This window comes from Oncorhynchus masou, unplaced genomic scaffold, assembly GCF_036934945.1.
Source record: "Oncorhynchus masou masou isolate Uvic2021 unplaced genomic scaffold, UVic_Omas_1.1 unplaced_scaffold_712, whole genome shotgun sequence".
In the NCBI taxonomy this organism is placed as follows: Eukaryota; Metazoa; Chordata; class Actinopteri; order Salmoniformes; family Salmonidae; genus Oncorhynchus; species Oncorhynchus masou.
Window position 1 is genome coordinate 222,017 of NW_027013587.1, and position 6,733 is coordinate 228,749.

Sequence of the window (6,733 nt, forward strand, 5' to 3'; positions counted from 1 at the left end):
GGCCACTTCACTGCCTTCTGAGACTGTCGACCACTTCACTGTCGACCACTTCACTGCCTTCTGAGACTGTCGGCCACTTCACTGCCTTCTCGGCCTGTCGGCCACTTCACTGCCTTCTCGGACCTGTCGGCCACTTCACTGCCTTCTGAGACTGTCGGCCACTTCACTGCCTTCTGAGACTGTCGGCCACTTCACTGCCTTCTCGGCCTGTCGGCCACTTCACTGCCTTCTGAGACTGTCGGCCACTTCACTGCCTTCTGAGACTGTCGGCCACTTCACTGCCTTCTGAGACTGTCGGCCACTTCACTGCCTTCTGAGACTGTCCCTTCTGAGACTTCACTGCCTTCTCGGCCTGTCGGCCACTTCACTGCCTTCTGAGACTGTCGGCCACTTCACTGCCTTCTGAGACTGTCGGCCACTTCACTGCCTTCTGAGACTGTCGGCCACTTCACTGCCTTCTGAGACTGTCGGCCACTTCACTGCCTTCTGAGACTGTCGGCCACTTCACTGCCCACTTCACTGAGACTGTCGGCCACTTCACTGCCTTCTGAGACTGTCGACCACTTCTGCCTTCTGAGACTTCACTACCTTCGGCCACTTCACTGCCTTCTGAGACTGTCGGCCACTTCACTTCTGCTGTCGGCCACTTCTCGGCCACTTCACTGCCTGTCGGCCACTTCACTGCCTTCTGAGACTGTCCTTCACTGCCTTCTGAGACTGTCGGCCACTTCACTGCCTTCTGAGCCACTTCACTACCTTCTGAGACTGTCGGCCACTTCACTGCCTTCTGAGACTGTCGGCCACTTCACTGCCTTCTGAGACTGTCCACTTCACTGAACAAACAGAACGCTGTTGCTAGCATTCTAACGTTCACAATCCATTTCCCCAGGGCCTCAATGCTGCCCAGTGTGTGGACAGGACCTCCCTACAGAGCAGGCTCTGAGAAAACACCTACAGGCACACATGGGGGAGGACCTCGGTCACAACGGGGGACAGGAAGACGGGGAGGAGGAAGTTGGTGGTCTGATCAATTCTGATGGAGAGGACGTTGGCTGGGACCCTTCTCATCTTAGTAAGTGGAGGCAGATTATTTGTCCCTATTTGCTCCCTATTCCCTACATAGTGCACTACCCCTGTGATACATCACTTGGCCCCTATTCCCTACATAGTGAGCTACTTTAGACCATCCATCCTTCCATCAAATGATAAACAAGAGAGAGTCCTGTCCATGGCTCTGGTAGTCTCATTATAACCCATAATACCAACCTCTCTCTACAGGAGTCCTGGTAGTCTCATTATAACCCATAATACCAACCTCTCTCTACAGGAGTCCTGGTAGTCTCATTATAACCCATAATACCAACCTCTCTCTACAGGAGTCCTGGTGGTCTCATTATAACCCATAATACCAACCTCTCTCTACAGGAGTCCTGTAGTCTCATTATAACCCATAATACCAACCTCTCTCTACAGGAGTCCTGGTAGTCTCATTATAACCCATAATACCAACCTCTCTCTACAGGAGTCCTGGTAGTCTCATTATAACCCATAATACCAACCTCTCTACACAGAGTCCTGGTAGTCTCATTATAACCCATAATACCAACCTCTCTCTACAGGAGAGTCCTGGTAGTCTCATTATAACCCATAATACTTTAACCTCTCTCTACAGGAAATGAGTCCTGAGTAGGAGTGCTGATCTCCGATCAGTTTTGCATTTTAGATTATAAATAATGGGCAAGGGGGACCTGGATCAGCTCTCCTATTGGAAAACAACATCACATGCATCCTACAGCTGTCTCTACAAGGGGACCTCTACAGGGGAGAGTTCAGGATCTGATCTGAACATGTCACATGTCAAGGGGGACATCTCAGGTAGGATCTGAAGAAAGATCCTTTTGCATTTAGATTATAAATAATGGGCAAGGGGACCTGATCCTAGATCAGCTCTCCTATTAGATCTGATTAACATGTACAAGGGACCTGATCCTAGATCAGCTCTCCTCTTGGATCTGATCTGAACAACATCACATGTACAGGGGACCTGTTCCTAGATCAGCTCTCCTCTTGGATTCCTAGATCAGATCTCACATGTACAAGATGACCTGTTCCTAGATCAGCTCTCCTATTGGATCTGATCTGAACAACATCACATGTACAGGGGGGGACCTGATCCTAGATCAGCTCTCCTATCTGGATCTGAACAACATCACATGTACAAGGACCTGATCCTAGATCAGCTCTCCTATTGGATCTGAACAACATCACATGTACAAGATGACCTGATCCTAGATCAGCTCTCCTCTTCTGACATGATGCTTTATGATCTTTATGACACAGACCCAGATCTTCAGAGGAAATATTACTTCCTGTATTATTGATCACAACATTTTCATTCTAGAATCCGGGTGACCAATCCGGATCCTGTCACCCTGATCTGATCGACAGAGAGGCCTTCAGTCAGACACTGGGTCCTGACGACAGAGAGATCTTCAGTCAGACACTGGGTCCTGACGACAGAGGCCTTCAGTCAGACACTGGGTCCTGACGACAGAGAGACCTTCAGTCAGACACTGGGTCCTGACGACAGAGAGACCTTCAGTCAGACACTGGGTCCTGACTACAGAGAGACCTTCAGTCAGACACTGGGTCCTGACGACAGAGAGACCTTCAGTCAGACACTGGGTCCTGACGACAGAGAGACCTTCAGTCAGACACTGGGTCCTGACGACAGAGAGACCTTCAGTCAGACACTGGGTCCTGACGACAGAGAGACCTTCAGTCAGACACTGGGTCCTGACGACAGAGAGACCTTCAGTCAGACACTGGGTCCATTAAAGACAGAGAGGCCTTCAGTCAGACACTGGGTCTGGACAGGACTTGAGTCAGAACTGGGTCCTGGTTAAAGACAGAGGAAGACCTTCAGTCAGACACTGGGTCCTTAAAGTAGTGGAGAGGAGGAGCCTTCAGTCAGACACTGGGTCCTGACGACAGAAGAAGAGGATCAGAAGTCAGACAGACAGTCAGAGACTGGGTCCTAGAACAAGTGGACAGAGAGACCTTCAGTCAGACTTGGGTAACTAGAGGACAGAGAGGCCTTAAGTCAGACACTGGGTCCTGAAGACTTACCATCTGTGTGTCCCAAATGGGTCCTGACCCCTTCTTTAGACAGAGCTCAATAGGGGATGATCCTACATTAAAGAGTTCAATGGAGGGAATAGGAGGAGCTGGAGGACTTGAGTCAAACTGTTGGGGTAGGGTGCCATTAAAGAAGAAGAGGAAGAGGTGGAGCTAGCACAGTCAGACACTGGGGATAGAACATTAAAGTAGTGGAGGAGGAGGAGTTCTGGAGGACTTGAGTCAAACTGTTGGGGTGACGGTTAAAGAAGAAGAGGAAGAGGAAGTCAATCAGATTCATTTAGTCCCCAGTAGAAGAAGTGGATTGGGAGGCTGTTGAACTTGGTAACTAGAGGGAGGGTGTCTGTTAAACCTAGAGTTCAATAGAAAATGAAGTTCTATGGGAATCTGTGTGTCCCAAATGGCATCCTACCCCTCTTTAGACCAGAGTTCATAGGGAATAGGGTGCCATCCTATCCCCTACTTTAGACCAGAGTTCTATGGGGAATAGGGTGCCATCCTATCCCCTACTTTAGACCAGAGTTCCATGGGGAATAGGGTGCCATCCTAACCCCTACTTTAGACCAGAGTTCAATAGAGAATAGGGTGCCATCCTATCCCCTACTTTAGACCAGAGTTCAATAGAGAATAGGGTGCCATCCTATCCCCTACTTTAGACCAGAGCTCAATAGGGAATAGGGTGCCATCCTATCCCCTACTTTAGACCAGAGTTCTATCCTATCCCCTACTTTAGGGAATAGGGTGCCATCCTATCCCCTACTTTAGACCAGAGTTCTATGGGGAATAGGGTGCCATCCTATCCCCTACTTTAGACCAGAGTTCAATAGGGAATAGGGTGCCATCCTATCCCCTACTTTAGACCAGAGGGTGCCATTCTATTTAGACCAGAATAGGGTGCCATCCTTTCCCCTCCTCCTATCCATCCTACCCCTTTTAGACCAGAGTTCAATGGGAATAGGGTGCCATCCTATCCCCTACTTTAGACCAGAGTTCAATAGGGAATAGGGTGCCTTCCTTTCCCTATAGGGTGCCATCCTATCCCTACTTTAGACCAGAGCTCAATAGGGAATAGACTTTAGACCAGAGCTCAATAGGGTGCAATTCTTGGTAACATCTCATATCCTAAAGGTTGCGTTGTGTATTTCCCATATTGTGTTCTATATGTGACCCGTACTTACTGTTCCCCCAGGAGAGAATCCTAACCACTGCTCAGACCGTGAGGAGAGACCTCCCCAGCAGGAGAATCACACAGCGAAACACCATCACCACACAGAGAACACAAGCCTCACTCCTGCTCCGACTCTATTTGAAGGACCTGATCAAAGCCATTGATTAGGAAATAATTAGGTTCACGATATCATTTAGTTACTGTACCCTATTACAGATATGTATGTTGAATTAATTGCCTTTGATTGAATAAATCATGGTTGCAACAAACTGCTTCTCTGCTCTATCGATCATTAGAAACTGGGTGTTTTGAGCACTGAATACTGATTGGCTAACAGGAGTGGTATATCAGAACATATACCACATGTATGACAAAACATAGATTTTTTACTGCTCTAATGACGTTGGTAACCAGTTTATAATAGCAATAAGGCACCTCGGGGGTTGTGGTGTATGGCCAATATACCACAGCTAATAACTATCCAGGCACTCCGGAGTTGCGCCGTGCATAAGAACAGTATTTAACCGTGGTCAATTTGCCATATACCACACCTCTTCGGACCTTATTTCTTAAATAGACCATTCAATCTTAATTCTAGGGTGACCAGACGTCCCCGATTTTGGTGGCCAGTACCCGGATATAACTGTCCCAGAAAATGTCTCTGATTAGGCTTGAGAAAGGAAAAACAACAAGTTTGAAGTTAAATGGAGTCTGATCTTTCCATTATAAGAATGGCTATCCCATCCCTGTCCCAAGCTCGTTTGCTCCCGCAGATTTGCCACCGACCTTTTATGACAACGTCTGATCGGTGATACATTAACCACCATATGAACAGCCATGTCCAGGTTTTGGTGACAGGTTTTCACAAGAATATTCTAAAATCGTAATAAAAACAACATGCAATTTCAGAGTTTCCTTTAGGAAAAGTAGGCGCCGGACATCACGACGGGGAATTTGCCCGACATTTTAGAAATGTAACGGACATTCATATGCATTCAGACCTTACCTGGCGCAGCCAGCGCCATCAATACACGAGGGATGTTGGCCAAAGGAGACACATTTACATGTTCTTAAAAACAGCCAATAACAAATTACAAAAACACTATTCCTTGTGTTTTGTTGTGTAGCACAGGCAAAACGTGTATATATATATAAAATGGCTACTTTCCTAAAGCATGAATTGTCCTCCTGTCGTGGTGACTAGTACTAATATAAAGGCCGCCTCCCAGACGTCCTACTGGGTCCACTGCCGCGCGGATGATCTTTGCCTGTGGATCTTCTCTGGATCGCAGTATGGAAGGCCGCGGTATGAGCCTCTTTCCTGGTGAGGGGGCCTCTCGGTCTTCCTACCCGAGGCTGAGTTAACAATGGAGCCCTGGGCTTCACTTTATCAACCTCGGGTCATATGAACTGCCCCTCTTGGTACATCTCTGTTTGCCACAGTCCAGGTTAGTTCATTCCTTCCTTCTGGAAACATTTCACCGGGTAGTTGGTGACACGGTATACTACCCATCAGCGGGGGTTATTTTTGTGTACAACACCAACGAGTAATCCGATATTTATTTATAGTCCGCTCGGGCGCTATTTTAGCGTGGCCCAGTTCTTACTGCGTGTTATCTCGTATTTCACGCAGGATACGTTCAACCGTGGGGTTATACTATGTTATTTGTATGCGCGTGGCATAGTCTCAGAAAATTCCTGCTAGCGTTTCTAGTTGACCGGACAACACACTCACCGGTGAGTCACACTCGCCAAATCCCGGTTATAGGGTTTAAGATCAAACTAATTTATTGAAATAAATTATTAACTGAAAGCAGGGGTTCAGCACTTCATCTGAGTAAGGACAAACTACAGCCTACTCAGTGCTCTTCACACAGTTGCCCTCGAGCTCCCCTGTGGTTTCCTGCTGGAGCCCACAATATGGACTCGCTGCAGGACACCTAAGGTGAAGCCCCTGAGGCTGTAGTTGTTATAATGCTACTCTTCTTCTTCAACACTTTATTCAACAAATCATTTAACTAGTTAATGAAACCCGGTAACACTTCTCTTTTAGTTCCACAGTTTCACAACTGCTGGAATTTATATATTTTTAAAATATTTTTTATATTGCAATTGCAATTCAGTAGCTTCTAACAATAGTAATTGAGTTCTGTTCTTACCTTACCTCAAGAGTCTTCTAACAATAGTAATTGAGTTCTGTTCTTAGAGACTTCTAACAATAGTAATTGAGTTCTGTTCTTACCTTACCTCAAGAGTCTTCTAACAATAGTAATTGAGTTCTGTTCTTACCTTACCTCAAGAGTCTTCTAACAATAGTAATTGAGTTCTGTTCTTACCTTACCTCAAGAGTCTTCTAACAATAGTAATTGAGTTCTGTTCTTACCTTACCTCAAGAGACTTCTAACAATAGTAATTGAGTTCTGTTCT

The 6,733-nt window shown here is 46.6% G+C and overlaps 1 long non-coding RNA gene across 1 annotated transcript; it reads left to right on the plus strand.

The window, feature by feature from the left end:
• Positions 1 to 3,352: 3,352 nt before the first annotated feature.
• LOC135537133 (uncharacterized) lies at positions 3,353 to 4,575 on the plus strand. Its single transcript, XR_010455129.1, has 2 exons — positions 3,353 to 3,462; positions 4,328 to 4,575. It is a non-coding gene; the product is annotated as an uncharacterized LOC135537133 (long non-coding RNA).
• Positions 4,576 to 6,733: the final 2,158 nt, after the last annotated feature.